The sequence below is a fragment of the Hordeum vulgare genome, chromosome 7H (genome assembly GCF_904849725.1).
Source record: "Hordeum vulgare subsp. vulgare chromosome 7H, MorexV3_pseudomolecules_assembly, whole genome shotgun sequence".
NCBI lineage: Eukaryota > Viridiplantae > Streptophyta > Magnoliopsida > Poales > Poaceae > Hordeum > Hordeum vulgare.
The window spans coordinates 83,170,803-83,193,446 of record NC_058524.1 but is presented as its reverse complement, the minus strand read 5'-3'; the positions used below and the strand labels follow the sequence as shown (position 1 = coordinate 83,193,446).

General features: G+C 42.8%; 1 long non-coding RNA gene across 1 annotated transcript; it reads right to left on the bottom strand.

Moving 5' to 3' along the window:
* Positions 1 to 21,580: 21,580 nt before the first annotated feature.
* LOC123412080 lies at positions 21,581 to 22,232 on the bottom strand. Its single transcript, XR_006613404.1, has 2 exons — positions 22,107 to 22,232; positions 21,581 to 21,867 (listed from the first exon to the last, which is right to left on the bottom strand). It is a non-coding gene; the product is annotated as an uncharacterized LOC123412080 (long non-coding RNA).
* Between the last annotated feature and the right edge of the window lie 412 nt (positions 22,233 to 22,644).

Genomic DNA, 22,644 nt, shown 5'->3' with positions numbered 1-22,644 from the left:
TATTCAAGTAACCTTTTATGCTCTCCAAAAGCTCTACGTTGTTTCCAATCAGTAATATGTCATCCACATATAATATTAGAAACGCCACAGAGCTCCCACTCACTTTCTTGTAAATACAAGATTCTCCAACCACTTGTATAAACCCAAATGCTTTGATCACCTCATCAAAGCGTTTGTTCCAACTCCGAGATGCTTGCACCAGTCCATAAATGGATCGCTGGAGCTTGCACACCTTGTCAGCATTTTTAGGATCGACAAAACCTTCGGGTTGCATCATATACAACTCTTCCTTAAGAAAACCGTTAAGGAACGCCGTTTTGACATCCATCTGCCAAATTTCATAATCGAAAAATGCAGCTATTGCTAACATGATTCTGACGGACTTAAGCATTGCTACGGGAGAGAAAGTCTCATCGTAGTCAATTCCTGGAACTTGTGAAAAACCCTTTGCCACAAGTCGAGCTTTATAAACGGTCACATTACCGTCAGCGTCCGTCTTCTTCTTAAAGATCCATTTGTTCTGAATTGCCTTGCGGCCCTCAGGTAGTATCTCCAAAGTCCATACTTTGTTCTCATACATGGATCCTATCTCGGATTTCATGGCTTCTAGCCATTTGTTGGAATCTGGGCCCACCATTGCTTCTTCATAATTTGCAGGTTCATTGTTGTCTAACAACATGATTGTCAAGACGGGATTACCGTACCACTCTGGAGCAGCGCGTGATCTCGTCGACCTGCGTGGTTCAACAGAAACTTGAACTGGAGTTTCATGATCATCATCATTAACTTCCTCCTCAACCGGCGTCGCAATCACAGGGGTTTCCCCTTGCCCTGCGCCACCATCCAGAGGGATGAGAGGTTCGACAACCTCGTCAAGTTCTATCTTCCTCCCACTCAATTCTCTCGAGAGAAACTCCTTCTCGAGAAAAGTTCCGTTCTTAGCAACAAACACTTTGCCCTCGGATTTGAGATAGAAGGTGTACCCAACTGTCTCTTTTGGGTAACCTATGAAGACGCACTTTTCCGCTTTGGGTTCCAGCTTCTCAGGCTGAAGCTTTTTGACATAAGCATCACATCCCCAAACTTTAAGAAACCACAACTTTGGTCTTTTGCCATACCACAGTTCGTATGGTGTCGTCTCAACGGATTTTGATGGTGCCCTATTTAAAGTGAATGCAGCTATTTCTAATGCATAACCCCAAAACGATAACGGCAAATCAGTAAGAGACATCATAGATCGCACCATTTCTAACAAAGTACGATTACGACGTTCGGACACACCATTACGCTGTGGTGTTCCAGGCGGTGTTAACTGCGAAACAATTCCACATTGTCTTAAGTGAGCACCAAACTCGAAACTCAGATACTCACCCCCACGATCAGACCGTAGGAACTTGATCTTCTTGTTACGATGATTTTCCACTTCACTCTGAAATTGTTTGAACTTTTCAAATGTTTCAGACTTGTGCTTCATCAAGTAGACATAACCATATCTACTTAAATCGTCAGTGAAGGTGAGAAAATAACGATATCCGCCGCGTGCCTCCACGCTCATCGGACCACACACATCGGTATGTATGATTTCCAACAAGTCACTTGCACGCTCCATTGTTCCGGAGAACGGAGTTTTAGTCATCTTGCCCATGAGGCATGGTTCGCACGTGTCAAGTGAATCAAAGTCAAGTGACTCCAAAAGTCCATCAGCATGGAGTTTCTTCATGCGCTTTACACCAATATGACCCAAGCGGCAGTGCCACAAAAATATGGCGCTATCATTGTTTACTCTAACTCTTTTGATCTCAATGTTATGTATATGCGTATCTCTATCAAGATTCAATATGAACAATCCTCTCACATTCGGTGCATGACCATAAAAGATGTTACTCATAGAAATAGAACAACCATTATTCTCAGACTTAAAAGAGTAACCGTCTCGCAATAAACAAGATCCATATATAATGTTCATGCTCAACGCAGGCACTAAATAACAATGATTTAAGTTCATCACTAATCCCGATGGTAGTTGAAGTGACACGGTGCCGACGGCGATTGCATCAACCTTGGAACCGTTTCCTACACGCATCGTCACTTCGTCTTTCGCCAGCCTCCGTCTATTCCGCAGTTCCTGCTTCGAGTTGCAAATGTGAGCAACAGAACCGGTATCGAATACCCAGGCACTACTACGAGAGCTGGTTAAGTACACATAAATAACATGTATATCAAATATACCTGATTTTTCTTTGCCCGCCTTCTTATCTGCCAGATACTTGGGGCAATTGCGCTTCCAGTGACCCATACCCTTGCAATAGAAGCACTCTGTTTCAGGCTTAGGTCCAGCCTTGGGTTTCTTCGGCGGATTGGCAACAGGCTTGCCGCTCTTCTTCGAATTGACCTTCTTGCCTTTGCCGTTTCTCTTGAAACTAGTGGTCTTGCTGACCATCAACACTTGATGCTCTTTACGGAGTTCAGACTCTGCGACTTTCAGCATTGCAAACAACTCGCCGGGAGACTTGTTCATCCCTTGCATGTTGTAGTTCAACACAAAGCCTTTATAGCTTGGCGGCAGTGATTGGAGGATTCTGTCAGTGATAGCTTCTTGCGGGAGTTCAATCCCTAGTTCAGCTAGACGGTTTGAGTACCCAGACATCTTGAGCACATGTTCACTGACAGACGAGTTTTCCTCCATCTTGCAAGCATAGAATTTATCGGAGGTCTCATACCTCTCGATCCGGGCGTTCTTCTGAAAGATAAACTTCAACTCCTGGAACATCTCAAATGCTCCATGACGCTCAAAGCGACGTTGAAGTCCCGGCTCTAAGCCATACAAGACTGCACATTGAACTATTGAGTAGTCCTCCTTACGCGCCAACCAAGCGTTCTTAACATCCTGATCAGCCGTAGCGGGTGGTTCATCTCCTAGCGCAGCATTAAGGACATAATCCTTCTTTCCAGCTTGTAAGATTAGCCTAAGATTACGAGCCCAGTCTACAAAGTTGCTTCCATCATCTTTCAACTTAGCTTTCTCTAGGAACGTATTAAAATTGAGGATGACACTTGCGTGAGCCATGATCTACAACACAAATATATTCAAAGTGGACTTAGACTATGTTCAAGATAATTAGAGTTCAACTTAATCAAATTATATGCTAAACTCCCACTCAAAAAGTACATCTCTCTAGTCATTTGAGTGGTTCATGATCCACTTACACTATCCCAAGTCCGATCATCACGTGAGTCGAGAGTAGTTTCAGTGGTAAGCATCCCTATGCTAATCATATCAACTATATGATTCATGATCGACCTTTCGGTCTCATGTGTTCCGAGGCCATGTCTGCACATGCTAGGCTCTTCAAGCTTAACCCGAGTGTTCCGCGTGCGCAACTGTTTTGCACCCGTTGTATGTGAACGTTGAGTCTATCACACCCGATCATCACGTGGTGTCTCGAAACGACGAACTGTAGCAACGGTGCACAGTCGGGGAGAACACAATTTCGTCTTGAAATTTTAGTGAGAGATCACCTCATAATGCTACCGTCGTTCTAAGCAAAATAAGGTGCATAAAAGGATTAACATCACATGCAATTCATAAGTGACATGATATGGCCATTATCACGTGCTTCTTGATCTCCATCACCAAAGCACCGGCACGATCTTCTTGTCACCGGCGCCACACCATGATCTCCATCATCATGATCTCCATCAACGTGTCGCCATCGGGGTTGTCGTGCTACTTATGCTATCACTACTAAAGCTACATCCTAGCAAAATAGTAAACGCATCTGCAAGCACATATGTTAGTATAAAGACAACCCTATGGCTCCTGCCGGTTGCCGTACCATCGACGTGCAAGTCGATATTTCTATTACAACATGATCATCTCATACATCCAATATATCACATCACATCATTGGCCATATCATATCACAATCATACCCTGCAAAAACAAGTTAGACGTCCTCTAATTTTGTTGTTGCATGTTTTACGTGGCAACCAAGGGTATCTAGTAGGATCGCATCTTACTTACGCAAACACCACAACGGAGATATATGAGTTGCTATTTAACCTCATCCAAGGACCTCCTCGGTCAAATCCGATTCAACTAAAGTTGGAGAAACCGTCACTTGCCAGTCATCTTTGAGCAAAGGGGGTTACTCGTAACGATGAAACCAGTCTCTCGTAAGCGTACGAGTAATGTCGGTCCAAGCCGCTTCAATCCAACAATACCGCGGAATCAAGAAAAGACTAAGGAGGGCAGCAAAACGCACATCACCGCCCACAAAACCTTTTGTGTTCTACTCGAGAAGACATCTACGCATGAACCTAGCTCATGATGCCACTGTTGGGAACGTCGCATGGGAAACAAAAATTTTCCTACGCGCACGAAGACCTATCATGGTGATGTCCATCTACGAGAGGGGATGAGTGATCTACGTACCCTTGTAGATCGTACAGCAGAAGCGATGTGAGATCGCGGTTGATGTAGTGGAACGTCCTCACGTCCCTCGATCCGCCCCGCGAACAATCCCGCGATCAGTCCCACGATCTAGTACCGAACGGACGGCACCTCCGCGTTCAGCACACGTACAGCTCGACGATGATCTCGGCCTTCTTGATCCAGCAAGAGAGACGGAGAGGTAGAAGAGTTCTCCGGCAGCGTGACGGCGCTCCGGAGGTTGGTGATGATCTTGTCTCAGCAGGGCTCCGCCCGAGCTCCGCAGAAACACGATCTAGAGGAAAAACTATGGAGGTATGTGGTCGGGCAGCCGTGAGAAAAAACGTCTCAAATCTGCCCTAAAAGCCCCATATATATAGGAGGAGGGAGGGGAACCTTGCCTTGGAGTCCAAGGGACTCCAAGGGGGTCGGCCGAGCCAGGGGGGAGGACTCTCCCCCCCCAAACCGAGTCCTACTTGGTTTGGTGGGAGGGAGTCCTTCCCCCTTCCCACTTCCTCCTTTTTTTTTTCTTTCTTCCTTTGATTTTTGTTCCTTGGCGCATAGGATTTGGTGGGCTGTCCCACCAGCCCACTAAGGGCTGGTGTGACCCCCACAAATACCTATGGGCTTCCCCGGAGTGGGTTGCCCCCCTCCGGTGAACCCCCGGAACCCATTCGTCATTCCCGGTACATTCCCGGTAACTCCGAAAACCTTCCGGTAATCAAATGAGGTCATCCTATATATCAATCTTCGTTTCCGGACCATTCCGGAAACCCTCGTGATGTCCGTGATCTCATCCGGGACTCCGAACAACATTCGGTAACCAACCATATAACTCAAATACGCATAAAACAACGTCGAACCTTAAGTGTGCAGACCCTGCGGGTTCGAGAACTATGTAGACATGACCCGAGAGACTCCTCGGTCAATATCCAATAGCGGGACCTGGATGCCCATATTGGATCCTACATATTCTACGAAGATCTTATCGTTTGAACCTCAGTGCCAAGGATTCGTATAATCCCGTATGTCATTCCCTTTGTCCTTCGGTATGTTACTTGCCCGAGATTCGATCGTCAGCATCCGCATACCTATTTCAATCTCGTTTACCGGCAAGTCTCTTTACTCGTTCCGTAATACAAGATCCCGCAACTTACACTAAGTTACATTGCTTGCAAGGCTTGTGTGTGATGTTGTATTACCGAGTGGGCCCCGAGATACCTCTCCGTCACACGGAGTGACAAATCCCAGTCTTGATCCATACTAACTCAACTAACACCTTCGGAGATACCTGTAGAGCATCTTTATAGTCACCCAGTTACGTTGCGACGTTTGATGCACACAAAGCATTCCTCCGGTGTCAGTGAGTTATATGATCTCATGGTCATAGGAATAAATACTTGACACGCAGAAAACAGTAGCAACAAAATGACACGATCAACATGCTACGTCTATTAGTTTGGGTCTAGTCCATCACGTGATTCTCCTAATGACGTGATCCAGTTATCAAGCAACAACACCTTGTTCATAATCAGAAGACACTGACTATCATCGATCAACTGGCTAGCCAACTAGAGGCATGCTAGGGATGGTGTTTTGTCTATGTATCCACACATGTAAATGAGTCTTCATTCAATACAATTATAGCATGGATAATAAACTATTATCTTGATACAGGAATTATAATAATAACTATACATTTATTATTGCCTCTAGGGCATAATTCCAACAGGAAAATGGTAATACCATCATATGAGGATGTAAAGTGTATCAAGGGCTTTTCAATCGGATCCGCATATGACAATATTTGATCATGTGATCTCAACTTGAAGTTGACTAAGTGACAAAATTCTGAGCTGTGATAGACTTGAGGTCTTTGAAAAACGAATGGGAGATCATTCGTGATGTGCTCATGGCAGCATGTTTCTCTTAAGGGAATATTCAAGGTGAATATATATATATTCATCCATTGTGTACTTAGTTTGAGAACCAAGTGAAGTTGGTGACATATAAAATGCATATGTGCATCAATATAATAGCCATGTGTTACATGAAATGATCATGCATTATTTAATTTACTTCTTGGATTAAAACAAAATATATGGATGAAATGATCATGTTGAGCACAATCCATCGAGGTGATGCTTGGTGAACATGGGGTGTAAACATTCAATATAGTGCATGCGAGGAAATCGTTGCTAATGTTTTGGGCTTCATTCGTGAGAAAAAGTGTGACTTTAGAGTCACAACCAAAACATAGACTTTGCAATTTTAACATTGCCTAGTCACTATGAAAATAACAACCACAATGTTATGTGGATCTTGCAATAGTGTTTGAGACACTCGGTAAAAATTATGATATCCATCTTGATGGATGGATGACACTATAATTAGAAATAGTGATGTAGGCTCCATTGCCATGTATTTTACCAAATGAATAGAAGGTAATCACATGTATATGAAAATATTTCCGCAGTTTCCTATGGCATATTCAAGCAAAGTGTGCAAGAATAATATTTACTATGAGAGTAAAATATTTTAGTGAACAACAACAATAAATGCTTTGGAGGAGCAAATTCTAGTACGGCTGATGCCTTATAGCCATATGTGTAAACCTTAATTTATATAGGATAACACTTTGAAGATAATCACTAATATGATGTAGATCTCGTAGTAATAGAAAACATAGTCTGACTTTTGTCAGTAGATATTCATAATTCTATTACCTTATGTTATGCTATATTTAAGAAAATCACTTTGAAGGTAGTCGTCTATCATAATGACATGATGTAGATCTTGCAGTAATAGTGGATATTCTGCAAAATTTTGTAGTAGATGCCAATATTACCTTATGATATCTTTAGCTAGCCACATTAATATTAATATTTGAAAGAGCACATTGAAGGTAGTCATCTTATCTAAATGATAAAATGTAGACCTCATAGTAATGATGGATAATCTGCAAATTATGCAGTAGATGCCATCAATACCTTGTGATTCACAAATAAATACAGGTGGTCACATTGAGAATGACAATTTATAATTCATGTTTGAATTACAATTGGATTTGCAAGAGAAAAATCACTTGCAAAAAGTATGGTCGTTCTCCTATAACGTATGCCATAGGAAATGTTTGCGGCAAAGACATATACAATGTCTGAAGGACAAATTATACATGAAAATGGTGTATAATTATTTTTTATGCAATTTAGGATGAACTGACGGTTAGACCGCAAAGTTTTGTTAACCTGATGGCTGAACGTAGAACTTAATGACTTATATGAGATTATCATATAACCTTAGGGTTCAGTTACAAATTGGTCAAAGGGATAAGAAATCCCCAATTTCTCCCACGTGGCTAGGGATTAGACACCGCCACCGGCCGGAGGGCCTTGCCGCGTCGGCCTCTGTCGTGCGCCGGAGGACGCTGAAAGGATCGGTATGGTTGACTAGAGGGGGGGGGGGTGAATAGGAAACTACCAATTTTTAGCTTTTCTTAACAAGTTAGGGTTACCAACATAAAGGTTCTCTAAAATAATAACTAGATCAGCAACCTATATGATGCTACCTACTATGACCACTAAAGCAAGTAAGAAATACTCTACAACAATAGCATACACAATGTAAAGGTAAGAGATAACCACAAGTGGAACCGATGAAGACGGGGATGTGTTACCGAAGTTCCTTCCCTTTGGAAGGAAGTACATCTCCGTTGGAGCGGTGTGGAGGCACAATGCTCCCCAAGAAGCCACTAGGGCCACCGTGTTCTCCTCACACCCTCACACAATGCAAGGTGCCGTGATTCCACTATAGGTGCCCTTGAAGGTGGAGACCGAACCTTTACAAACAAGGTTGGGGCTATCTCCACACAAAGCTTGGAGGCTCCCAAGAAGACCACGGAGCTTCACCACAATGGAATGTGGCTCCCAGGTGACCTCAACCGTCTAGGATGCTCAAACACCCAAGAGTAACAAGATCTGCAAGGGATTAGTGGGGGAATCAATTTTCTCTTGGTGGAAGTGTAGATCTTGGCCTTCTCAACCAATCCCTAGGAAATCAACAAGTTTGATTGGCTAGGGAGATAGATCGGGCACATATGAGCTTAGGGAGCAACAATGGAGTCTTGGAGGGTCAAAGGTAGGGTTCGTGAGGTAGGTGAACCCTTTATATGGTGGGGGAACAAGTCCAACCGTTACCCCCCACTGTCAGCACGCCCCTGGCGGTACTACCGCTTGGGAGCAGCGGTACTACCGTTGTCCCTAGGGGTACTACCGCCTGGAGGGAGCAGTACTACCGCAAGCCCCAATGGTACTACCGCCAGGCCTGAGCGGTACTACCGCTAGGCTAACACAAAGCCACGGTAGTAGAAATACTACTACCGAGCCTACCAACACTGGAAAAGTATTCGCAAAAAGTCCGACGAAGTACAACCGCTCAGAGAGGGAGGTACTACGGTCCCCAAGCGGTACTACCGCTCGACTCGAATGGTACTACCGCTTAGCTAGCGGTACTACCGCTAATCTGGAGCGGTACTACCGCTAGCTAGCAATACTACCGCTCAGCTTGAGCGGTACTATCGCTGGACCCTTTGCAAATGATGTGAAAGACCGAGCGGGTGCTCCATTGACGCAAAGAGAAGGTGGTGAAAAGAAAATGTGCGCATGTGTGAGTTGATTCAACCCAAACCTTTCTGACGCGGACCCCCTATTAATAGTACGGCTTTTCTACTACTCAACACTACCAAAGAGAACCGTAGGAAACACCGTGCTCCAACAACACCGAGGGGCGACGAATCATCTTGTGCCCTGTGATGTATTACCTGAAATGCTCAATGCACACGATTAGTCAGCAGAGGTGCTGTCGTCAATCACCAAAACTACTACTTAGAACAAAATATGCCCTAACATACGCCGTTGGAACATGCCATCTGTCACGCGCTGCGCGCTAGGAGGCTTCACGGCTGTGCCTGAGGACCCGCTGCCATGGTTGGAAGTCATTGCCATGTCGCCGCCTCTGCGTCGTGCACCGCTGATCATGCGGATTCGTCGGCGCGAGGTAAAAGGAAACTTGCCTGCGACGGTGATGTGAAAACGAATGTGTTAGTTCTGCACTCGTCCTCAGTTTTTCTGAGAAAAATGTCACCGCGTTGGTTCTCCAATTCCAATTGGTGATGTACGCCACTTGGAATGGGGGTAAATTACTTATTTCTTTTACACGTGTATATCACCAGCCCTATATGATTTCCAACTGGAAAAACACGATGGACTGAGGTTTGTATATTTTATAGGTGTAGAATTGTGGGAAACGACAATCCAATGAGGACCCAAGTGTGGTCGCGCAGGAGGGAGAAATTTCTTTGGGAAGAGCAGCATCTCATCGGCTGACGCTCATCAGAATGTCGAAGATTCCATTGTTGTGGAAGGCAGGTGATGCACTTCGTGTCTTCCTGTGACGCAAAAGGAACTTGCTCTCAGTTCTGGAGAGACACGGTTAGTGGATCGTTGGTGCTAATCACAAATAAAAGTTAAGTTGGCCTTCTCCTGATCGATTTCTTCAACGGATGCATGGACATATGGATGCTCGTCTTTGCCGTGGCCACGTCTTGCCGAAGTAGAGACGTTGTGAGGCCGTCTGGGTCGAGGGCCGTGGCCCGCGAACGCCGTTGCCCGTATGCGTGAAGTTGTAGAGCCTACGCGTCCCCTCACTGTGAAGGGCCTTGGTTGCGTATGCTTCCATGAAAAACAAAACAACGGTGAATCGTTCATGACTGAGCGTGAGTTCCTCTAGAAAGGACAAAACCCAAATCAATTTTGTGTTCCTAATCGATTTCTTCCTGGATGGGGCACGCATATCCATGCCGACGACACTCTGGAGGCATTTCATGCTAGTTCGTGGTCCTTTTTTTTGGCAAAGCCCGATACAACCATATGCCCTTGTTGCCCTGCCGTCAGGTGTGCAAGTTCGGCGCCGCTGCCTTTGTTGCAAGAGATAATTCGCCTATGGTCTTCTCTGTTTTAGCCTATCTCTCTAATGGAGATCAAAGTACATGATAACGTGTTTGAAGGAGAAAGTAAAGAACGAGAGACATGAATAAAGATGATTCATTAGTCATTATTGATGATAGCAATGGGGTATTTATATCCGGGCGGAAGTACACATGTTGTTTGAGAGTCAAGTAAACTTGAGGTTACTTAAGGGCCAAGTTATTACATAGTTTACTTGAGAGTCAAGGAAGTACATGGTTGCTTGTGTTGGAAATATTCCCTAGAGGCAATAATAAAATAGTTATTATTATATTTCCTGTTTCAAGATAATCGTTTATTATCCATGCTATAATTGTAATGAATGGAAACATAAATGCATGTGTGGATATATAGACAAAACAATATCCCTAGTGAGCCTCTAGTTGACTAGCTCGTTGATCAAGGATGGTTAAAGTTTCCTAGCCATAGACAAGCGTTGTCACTTGATGACGGGATCACATCATTGGGAGAATGATGTGATGGACAAGACCCAAACTATAAATGTAGCATATGATCGTGTCAGTTTGTTGCTACTGTTTTCTGCATGTCAATGTATTTGCTCCTATGACCATGAGATCATTCAACTCCCGGACACTGGAGGAATACCTTATGTGTATCAAACGTCGCAACGTTACTGGGTGACTATAAAGGTGCTCTACAGGTATCTCCGAAGGTGTCTTTTGGGTTGGTATGGATCAAGACTGGGATTTGTCACTCCGTGTGACGGTAAGGTATCTCGGGGCCCACTCGGTAATACAACATCACAATAAGCCTTGCAAGCAATGTGATTAAGGAGTTAGTCATGGGATCTTGTATTACGGAACGAGTAAAGACACTTGTCGGTAACAAGATTGAACTAGGTATAGAGATACCGACGATCGAATCTCGGGCAAGTAACATATCGAAGGACAAAGGGAACTGCGTACGGGATTAACTGAATCCTTGACATAGAGGTTCAACCGATAAAGATCTTCGTAGAATATGTAGGATCCAATATGGACGTCTAGGTCCCGCTATTGGATATTGATCGGAGAGTGTCTTGGTCATGTCTGCATAGTTCTCGAACCCGCAAGGTCTGCACACTTAAGGTTTGATGACGTTTCGGTATAGTTGAGTTATAGGTGTTGGTGACCAAAGGTTGTTCGGAGTCCCGGATGTGATCTTGGACGTCTGCTACCTCTTGAGCTTGCGTTGGTTTTTCCCTTGAAGAGGAAAGGGTGATGAAGCACAGTAGCAGTAAGTATTTCCCTCAGTTTGAGAACCAAGGTATCAATCCAGTAGGAGTATCAAGCCAAGTCTCCAAAGTACCTACACAAAAACAGCAAACTTGCACCCAACGCTACAAAGGGGTTGTCAATCTCTTCACGATTGATTGCAAGGTGAGGTTTGAAGGCGGAAAGTGCAACAAAGTAAAAGTGTAAGGCTGAAAATATGATGTGAAGTAGACCCGGGGGCCATAGTGTTCACTAGAGGCTTCTCTCATGATAGTGAATATTACGGTGGGTGAACAAATTACCGTCGAGCAATTGATAGAACCGCGCAAAGTCATGATGATATCTAAGGCAATGATCATACATATAGGCATCACGTCCGAGACAAGTAGACCGATACTTTCTGCATCTACTACTATTATTCCACACATCGACCGCTATCCAGCATGCATCTAGTGTATTGAGTTCATAACAAACAGAGTAACACCTTAAGCAAGATGTCATGATGTAGAGGGATAAATTCATGCAATAGATATAAACTCCATCTTTTTACCCTTGATGGCAACAACATGATGCGTGCCTCGCTACCCCTTCTGTCACTGGGTGACGTCACCGCACGGTATGAACCCAAAACCAAGCACTTCTCCCATTGCAAGAACAGTAGATCAAGTTGGCCAAACAAAACCCACAACTCGAAGAGAATTACAAGGATATGAAATCATGCATATAAGAGATCAGAAGAAACTCAAATACGATTCATAGATAATCTGATCATAAATCCAGAATTCATCGGATCTCGACAAACACACCGCAAAAGAAGATTACATCGGATAGATCTCCATGAAGATCATGAAGAACTTTGTATTGAAGTTCCAAGAGAGATAAGAAGCCATCTAGCTACTAGCTATGGACCCAAAGGTCTGTGGTGAACTACTCACGCATCATCGGAGAGGCAATGGTGTTGATGAAGAAGCCCTCCGTGTCCGAATCCCCCCTCCGACAGGGCACCAGAACGTGCCCCACATGGGATCTTGTGGAGACAGAAGTTTGCGGCGGCGGAAAAGTATTTTCATGGCTCTCTCCCGTGGTTTCATATTTTTCGGGGATTTATAGGCGGCAGAAGTAGGGCAAAGGAGCCATGGGGGGGCCACAAGCCTGCTAGGCGCGCCCCCAGGCCGCGGCTAGGGGGCTTGTGGCCTCCCCTGGTGCCCTTTGCCTTGGTTCTCAAGCTCCGTGCGTATCTTCTATTCCGGAAAAAATCTTTTCGGAGGTTTTATTGCGTTTGGACTCCGTTTGATATTCTCCTCTGAAAAAGGTCAAAAACACGGAAAAAATAGGAAATGGCACTTGGCACAGAGTTAATAAGTTAGTCCCAAAAAGATATAAAATGCATACAAAACATCCAAAGTTTGACAAGATAATAGCATGGAACCATCAAAAATTATAGATACGTTGGAGACGTATCAAGCATCCCCAAGCTTAACTCCTGCTCATCCTCGAGTAGGGAAGTGATAAAGACTGAATTTTTGATGTGGAATGCTACCTAACATATTTGTCCTTTGTAACTTCGTTCATGTGGCATGAATGTTCAGATCCGTAAGATTCAAAACAATAGTTTTCTATTGACATGAAAACAATAATACTTCAAGCAAACTAGCAAGGTAATCATGAACTTTCGAAATAACAAGGCCAAAGAAAGTTATCCCTACAAAATCATATAGTCTGGCTATGCTCCATCATCCCCACACAACGAATTTAAATCATGCACAACCCCGGTATTGGCGAAGTAATTGTTTTCGCAATCTTACTTTCTCAAACCTTTTTCAACTCTCACACAATACATGAGCGTGAGCCGTGGATATGGCACTATAGGTGGAATAGAGTGTGGTGGAGGTTGTGAGGCAAAAAGGAGGAGATGGTCACATTGACTCGGCGTATCAACGGGCTATGGAGATGCCCATCAATAGATATCAATGTGAATGAGTAGGGATTACCATGCAACGGATGCACTTAGAGCTATAAGCGTGTGAAAGCTCAAAAGGAGAACGAGTGGGTCTGCACCCAACTTGCTTGCTCACGAAGACCTAGGGCAATTTTGAGGAAGCCCATCATTGGAATATACAAGCCAAGTTATATAATGAAGATTCCCACTAGTATATGGAAGTGTCAAAACAAGAGACTCTCAATCATTAAGAACATGGTGCTATTTTGAAGCACAATTGTGGAAAAAGATAGTAGCATTGTCCCTTCTCTCTTTTTCTCTCTCTTTTTTTTGTTTGGGCTCTTCGGCCTCTTTTCATCATTGTTTTTGGTGGGCATCTTTGGCCCCTTTTCATTTTTTTATTTTCTCACATGGGACAATGCTCTAATAATGATCATCACACTTTTATTTACTCACAACTCAACACTTAGAGCAATGATGACTCTATAGGAAATGCCTCCGGCAGTGTACCGGGATGTGCAACGATCTAGCTTAGCGTATGACCTTGAAACATCTCGTTAGCTATCTTACGATCATGCAATGGAAATATGAAAGTGATGGCACAAGTCATGAGACGAAACGGTGGGAGTTGCATGGCAATATATCTCGGAATGGCTATCAAAATGCCATAATAGGTAGGTATGGTGGCTGTTTTGAGGAAGGTATATGGTGGGTTTGTGCACCGGCGAAAGTTGCGTGGCACTAGAGAGGCTAGCAATGGTGGAAGGTGAAAGTGCATCTATACCATGGACTCACATTAGTCATGAAGAACTCATATACTTATTGCGAAAGTTTTTAATTGTAATCGAAACAAAGTGCTAAACGCATACTCCTAGGGGAAGGGTTGGTAGGTGTTAACCATCGCGCGATCCCGACCGCCACACAAAGGATGATAATCAGTAAATCAATTATGCTCCGACTTCCTAACATAGCTGTTCACCATACGTGCATGCTACGGGAATCACTAACTTCAACACAAGTATTTCTAGATTCACAACACCCTACTAACATAACTCTAATACTACCATATCCATGTCTCAAAACTAATTGAGAGGAATCAAACTTCTGTTTACTAATCAATGCACATGAATATGGAAGTTTTTATTGTATCCTCTTTGGATGCCTATCAACTTTAGGACTACTTTCATAGCACAAGCCAACTACCAAGTTACTCAAAGTGAGCACTCTCAAAAAGATATAAGTGAAGATCGGGAGTTCTTATTTCTCCAAAATATAACACCGATGTGCTCTAAAAAGATCTAAGTGAATAACTAGAGCAAAGTTATCTAGCTCAAAAGATATAAGTGAAGCACATGTGAGCTAAATTGCCTAACTCAAAAGATATAAGCGAAGCTCAAAGAGTATTCTAGCAAATTCATTATGCGTGCGTGTCTCTCTCAAAAAGGTGTGCAGCAAGGATGATTGTGACACAACAAAAAGAAAATACTCCTATAATACACGACGCTCCAAGCAAAACACATATCATGTGGTGAATAAAAATATAGCTCCAGGTAACGTTACCGATGGATTGAAGACGAAAGAGGGGATGCCTTCCCAGGGCATCCCCAAGCTTAGGCTTTTTGGTGTCCTTGAATTTGGCTTGGGATGCTTTGGGCATCCTCAAGCTTGAGCTCTTTCCACTCTTTATCCCATTGTCCATGAGAACATCACCCAAAACTTGAAAACTTCACAACACAAAACTTAAACACAAACTTGTGATATCATTAGCACAAGAAAACAAACTACCAACTCTTTAGGTACTGTAGCAAACTTGATTTCTATTTATATTGGTGTTAGATTACTGTATTCTCACTTTTCCATGGCTAGTAACCCCCGATACTATCGATAGTTTCATCAAAATAAGCAATCAATAGAACAAAAACAGAATATATCAAAAACAGACCAGTCTGTAGAAATCTGTATACTTCGTATACTTATGGTATCTCAAAAATTCTCAAAAATTACGACAATTTGGGCAATTGGTATATAAACCAGCAGCAAAAAGAATCAACTCAAAAGATCTTTGTGGATAAAAATGAAAAATAATTTCGTGAGCGAAAAGTTTCTGTGTTTTTCAGCAAGATCAAACAACCATCACCAAAACTAGTCGTAAAGGTTTTACTTGGCAGAAACACAAAAAGAAACACAAAAAACACAATCATAACAGAATTATGATGGTGCGGAAACAACAAAAAAGAAAGCAAAAAGCAAATATAAATTCATTGGGTTGCCTCCCAACAAGCGCTATTGTTTAACGCCCTTAGCTAGACATAAGGCGGTAGAATCACGTATCGTCGTCTTTGGTGCTCAAATCATAAGTAGCCCTCATCATGGATTCATAAGGCAATATTATTTTCTTTCTAGGAAAATGTTCCATTCCCTTCTTTAATGGAAATTGAAATCTAATATTCCCTTCCTTCATATCGATGACAACACCAATAGTACTTAGGAAAGGTCTACCAAGAATGATAGGACATGTCAGATTGCAATCAATATCAAGCACAATGAAATCCACGATTACATAGTTACTATTTGCAATAATAAGAACATCATTGATCCTTCCCATGAGTTTCTTAACAGTAGAATCCGCATGATGCAAATTAAGAGAGCACTCATCAATCTCATTGAAGCCTAGAACATCACATAAAGACTTTGGAATAGCGGAAACACTAGCACCCAAATCACACAAAGCATTGCATTCATAGTTTTTGATCTTGATTTTGATGGTAGGTTCCCACTCATCATGAAGTTTTCTAGGAATAGAAACTTCCAACTCAAGTTTCTCTTCAAGAGATTTCATCATAGCATCGACAATATGATCGGTAAAGGCCTTGTTTTGGCTATAAGCGTGTGGAGAGTTTAGCATGGATTGCATGAAGGAAATACATTCAATCAAAGAGCAACTATCATAATTGAATTCCTTGAAATCCAAAGTAGTAGTTTCATTACTACTTAAAGTTTTGATATCCTCTACTCCACTTTCAATGCTTTTAGCATCAAGATAGATAGACTCCGAATCATTGGGGCGTTTTTCAACCAAAGTGTATTCATATCCAGCCCCATCATCATTAGGTTTGACACTAGAAAACAAGGATTCAATGGGAGTCACACCAAGCAATTTAAGATCTTCGTGATTCTCATCACAAATTTCAGGTTTAGCAGCCATTTTATTGACTAAGGTAGCCTGTTTATCAGAAATCTGGCCTACCAATTTTTTAAGGAATTCTTTGGCATATCATCAACTTCTTTATTCATAAAAGCCAGAAAATAATTTTGCTCCCTTAGTTCTCTACGAAAGTAACTATTATAGTCAAATTGTGTAGACATGAAGCCTTTAACACTAGTTTCAATCTCTTCCAACCTTTTATAGTAAGCACCATAAACCTTTGGTTGGGCCATACAAGTCTTAGCAGGCAGACAAACGAACAAGCGAACAAAAAGCAAGCGAAAGAAAAGGGGCAAACGAAAAAGGAAAATATTTTTGTAAATTTTTGTTTTTCAGAAGTGGGGGAGAGGAAAACAAGAGACAAAAAAGTAAATGCAAGAGATGAGTTTGCGACAGTTACTTGGATAAGCTTCACTTAGAATAATCTCCGGTGCCATAAATTGACACGTTGGAGGAAGACTATTCTTGACTTGATGCTCCCCGGCAACGGCGCCAGAAATTCTTCTTGCTACCTCTTGAGCTTGCATTCGTTTTTCCCTTGAAGAGGAAAGGGTGATGCAGCACAGTAGCAGTAAGTATTTCCCTCAGTTTGAGAACCAAGGTATCAATCCAGTAGGAGTATCAAGCCAAGTCTCCAAAGTACCTACACAAAAACAGCAAACTTGCACCCAACGCTACAAAGGGGTTGTCAATCCCTTCATGATTGATTGCAAGGTGAGATCTGAAGGCGGAAAGTGCAACAAAGTAAACTGTAAGGCTGAAAATATGATGTGAAGTAGACCCGAGGGCCATAGTGTTCACTAGAGTCTTCTCTCATTATAGCAAATATTACGGTGGGTGAATAAATAACTGTCGAGCAATTGATAGAACCGCGCAAAGTCATGACGATATCTAAGGCAATGATCATACATATATGCATCACGTCTGAGACAAGTAGACCGATACTTTCTGCATCTACTACTATTACTCCACACATCGACCGCTATCCAGCATGCATCTAGTGTATTGAGTTCATAACAAAACAGAGTAACGCCTTAAGCAAGATGACATGATGTAGAGGGATAAATTCATGCAATAGATATAAACTCCATCTTTTTACCCTTGATGGCAACAACACGATGCGTGCCTCGCTACCCCTTCTGTCACTGGGTGACGTCACCGCACGGTATGAACCCAAAACCAAGCACTTCTCCCATTGAAAGAACTATAGATCAAGTTGGCCAAACGAAACCCACAACTCGAAGAGAATTACAAGGACATGAAATCATGCATATAAGAGATCAGAAGAAACTCAAATAATATTCATAGATAATCTGGTCATAAATCCACAATTCATCGGATTTCGACAAACACACCGCAAAAGAAGATTACATCGGATAGATCTCCATGAAGATCATGGAGAACTTTGTATTGAAGATCCAAGAGAGAGAAGAAGCCATCTAGCTATTAGCTATGGACCCGAAGGTCTGTGGTGAACTACTCACGCATCATCGGAGAGGCAATGGTGTTGATGAAGAAGCCCTCCTTGTCCGAATCCCCCCTCTGGCAGGGCACCAGAATGTGCCCAGATGGGATCTTGCGAAGACAGAAGCTTGCGGCGGCGAAAAAGTATTTTCGTGGCTCTCTCCCGTGGTTTCAGATTTTTCGGGGATTTATAGGCGGCAGAAGTAGGGCAAAGGAGCCACGGGGGGCCCACAAGCCTGTTAGGCGTGCCCCCTAGGCCGTGGCTAGGGGGCTTGTGGCCTCCCCTGGTGCCCTTTGCCTTGGTTCTCAAGCTCCCTGTGTATCTTCTGTTCCGGAAAAAAAATCTTTTCAGAGGTTTTATTCCGTTTGGACTCCGTTTGATATTCTCCTCTGAAAAAGGTGAAAAACACGAAAAAACAAGAACTGGCACTTGGCACTGAGTTAATAAGTTAGTCCCAAAAAAGATATAAAATGCATACAAAACATCCAAAGTTTGACAAGATAATAGCATGGAACCATAAAAATTATAGATACGTTGGAGACGTATCAACGTCACGAGGATCTCCGGAATGGTCCTGGGGTAAAGATTGATATATAGGAAGTCCTGTTTTGGTCACCGGAAATGTTTCGGGCTCATCGATAGTGTACCGGGAGTGCTGGGAGGGTGTCGGGGGACCACAGGGAGGGGTGTGACGACCCTAGGTCTTCATGTGCTAAGAGAGGAGGCAAACCAGCCCCTGGTGGGCTGGCCGAAGCCACCTCCAAGGGCCCATGCGGCTGGAATAGGAGATAAGGAGAAAATACAAAAGGTGAAAAAGGTTTCCAAGTGAAAGGGGAATCCTACTAGGAGTAGGATTGGAGGAGGACTCCTCCTCTTCTCCCACTTTGGCCGAGCCAAAGGGGCAGCTCTAGGTCCGGCAGCCTCCCTCCTCTCCTCCTATATGTACTAGAGCTTTTGAGGGTTTTTGAGACACAACAATTAGCCACGTGCAACCCTCTCTCTAGATCTGTTTCTCCTCTAGTCTAGTTTTCAGCGGTGCTTAGGCGAAGCCCTGGTGGACTAGATCCACCACCATCTCCGTCACGCCATCGCGCTGCCGGAGAACTCATCTACCTCTTCGCCCCCTCTTGCTGGATCAAGAAGGCGGAGATCACCGCCGAGCTGTACGTGTGCTGAACGCGGAGGTGTCGTCCGTTCGGCGCTAGATCGGGACGGATCGTGGGACGACGGCGAGTTGGGTCACAAAGACATTCCACTACATCAACCGCGTTTCTTAACGCTTCCCGCTTAGCTATGTATAAGGGTATGTGGATTTGATCTCCCTCTCATAGATGATCATCACCCTGATAGGTCTTCGTGCGCGTATGATTTTTTTTGTTTTCCATGCGACATTCCCCAACAGCTTGAGGACTAAGTAACCTATCTAAGAATTAACTTAATCCTAACCAGTTTAATTAATAAGCAACTAATCTATTCTTAACAGTCCACACGTGCTGAAACCACTAAGAGCAGCTCTAGCAGACCTCGTAAAAGGGCCGAACCCGCGAAATAACCAACAAAATACAGGTCGTGGCGGAAAACGCTGCCACACCAGACCCCGTAACCGTGATCGACCTTCCCCACGCCCTCGGGCCTCGGCTCGTCGGGAATCTACACATCGGTGGTTGTTTTATCATGACCATTGGATTTGCCTATTCCGCGCGCCACAACCATGGATTGGTCGGGCATTTTACATTCTTGATTTTATTTAAAATTTTGTGAACCATCTTTAATTTTCTAGGAGCATTTTAAATTTATGCACATTTCTCTAAATTCCTAGTCACTTCTTAATTGTGAAATGTATTTTAAATCTGTCATAACAAACCTAGATTGGTTTTTTTTCAAGATGTTTTTGAAAAAACCCCAAGAAGAAAGACCAAGACGATGAAAATAAAATTGTTGTCCAAGACCAAGCGCTACATACTTTATGGTGACATTTTGACACAGTAATCCTTTATTCTTAAATAGCTACAATCCACTAGCTAATTTTCTTCACCGTGCAACAATGCCACATCATCAAGTCATGCATGAAGTCATAAGTTACTTTTTTCATTAATCTCTTAATGCAAAACATACCACCTCATGCATTATTATTTTCTAGGAAAATAAGTCATATAAAAAAGTTTTATATCTGTTTTTGCATTAATTTTAGTCTTCTATCATTTATCCATACATTTTTTAAGAAGGCTCACGCCGCAACGCGCGGGGCATCGTATAATATATACATTATATATATATTCATTACGAGCTACTAAACCACTTTATTCAGTGTAAAAAATCAAGTGTTTATATTATGGCCTGCTAACTGTATTCAGGTTCAGTTCAGCTAAATGTATGTTTGCTATCGCTACAATTCTGAAGTTAACCAGTAGTAACAAAAAAAAAACAATTTTTGTGGTTAATTTACATATGAGTTTATTCATTTTCAGCGAGTGCTCTGTCCTTGACATACCTTTCTGCCCTTGAGAGTAAATATTATTATTATGGCATGTATAAACATTTACATAAACTAAAACGTTTGTAATAAGGGAAACGTTACCTTTCAACCGATTGATCCTGCTCTCGCGTCCACCGCCTCCTTTGTTTGCCACGTGGCCGGGCAGACGAGCCGTGACCGTTTTTCTGAAACAACTCCATTGTTTCAGGACGTTGTTACTGCAGCTTGGAAGTAGTTGCAGAAGGAGGGAACCCAGACATGGCGACGACGGCTTCGACTGGAAGCAAGCCAAGAGCTCGCCGGCCGCCCCGTCGCCAAGAGCTTGTCGGCGCCTTCTCTCCAGTCCGGCAAGCAACGGGACCACGCCGCCTCCCGTGGTCGGATCCCGCCGCCGGGGGAGCTTTCCTGCTCGCTAGGTAGTGCTTCTGCAACTGACCTTTGTTGCAAAAATTCCTGAAACATGACCTTTGTTGCAAAATATTCTCCCGCAAAACGAAGAAAAAAATCCTGCAACAAGCAAATTGTTTTTGAAACTCGACCGTTGTTTCAGGAATTAACGGGTCCAAAGTTTATTTCTTGCAACAAAGCGAAAGTTTCTGCAACTCGAGCGTCGTTTCAGGAATTAAGTACAAGAGCGGATCGGACGCTACGCGTGAGATCTAACGGCTCTCGAGACGGTGAATGTTTAATAAATATTCACCGATAGATGCGTAGCAGCCCCCTTTAATAAACATGATTATTATGGCATGTATTCTCGCTCCTTGACTACAACAAGCAGGTATTGCATTAACATATAACTTCCCAGCATATGCCACAGTACACGTAATTAATTGTGCCATAGTTGTTGCACTAGAAACAAATCATGTTCACAACTGTTGTACATTGACCTTGATAAAACAGAAAATTAAAGAGAAAACTACGACTAGGAGCTGCTAGAAGGCGATGGCTTGCGTGGAGTTGCATAGCAGAAATGGCACTGGCATCCTTTCTTGTGGATGCACTTGCCGGTTCCGTTGAACTGGTTGTAGCAGTAATGTTGGCATGTGATCTCGTCGACGTCGCACTGGTTGGCTATGATGAAATCCGTGCACTCCAGCTTAGCCTTTGCCAGATCTGCAGATGCATAAAAATCACGGTCATGTTTTTGAGAGACGGACAGAGAAGAACACAAATTAGGGAGCAGTTTCGGATTAATACAAACTTTAAACCCACACCGGATGAATCAAGGCGAATTCAGTCGAACGAGAACCAAAACCCGTTTATGTCCTCTCAAACAACAGTAGTAATAGTAACAATACACTATCCTTTTCAAAAATGTAAACTAGTAATTATAGACTTATAGTAGTAGTTACCTGGGGTTAGCATGAAGAGGACAAGGACTAGGAGTAGAATTTGTGTAGCCCTCATCTTGTATCACTAAGTTTTTTCGATCTGATCTTGTATTACAATGTTGGGGTCTTCTATCTCCGTATTGTGAGTACATATGATATGCCAATGGATCCTTTTATAGTGAAAGGTTTACTTATCTGAACAATTAGGCCGGGGCTTCGCCTCCTTTTAAAAAAAAAAACTTATCTGAATAATTGACTAGCCATTTTGTTTATTAATTTTATTAATCATAGTAAATATTTTCTTCATTAATTGTATTAATTATCTTCTCAGTTATTTTTTTGCGAGAAATATTTTCAGTAAATTATTTAGTACTGATTTTAGTTGTAATCCTTTATTCTTAAATAGATACAACTCACTACTCACTACCTATTTTTCCTAGCCATGCAGTCCTGTCACATAAGGCTGGTTGTAATGGGAAGTATCATATAGTAGTATCATGCATTTGATGCTAGTGTATAATACTACATCCGTAATGCATAATATCATAAGATATGTCAT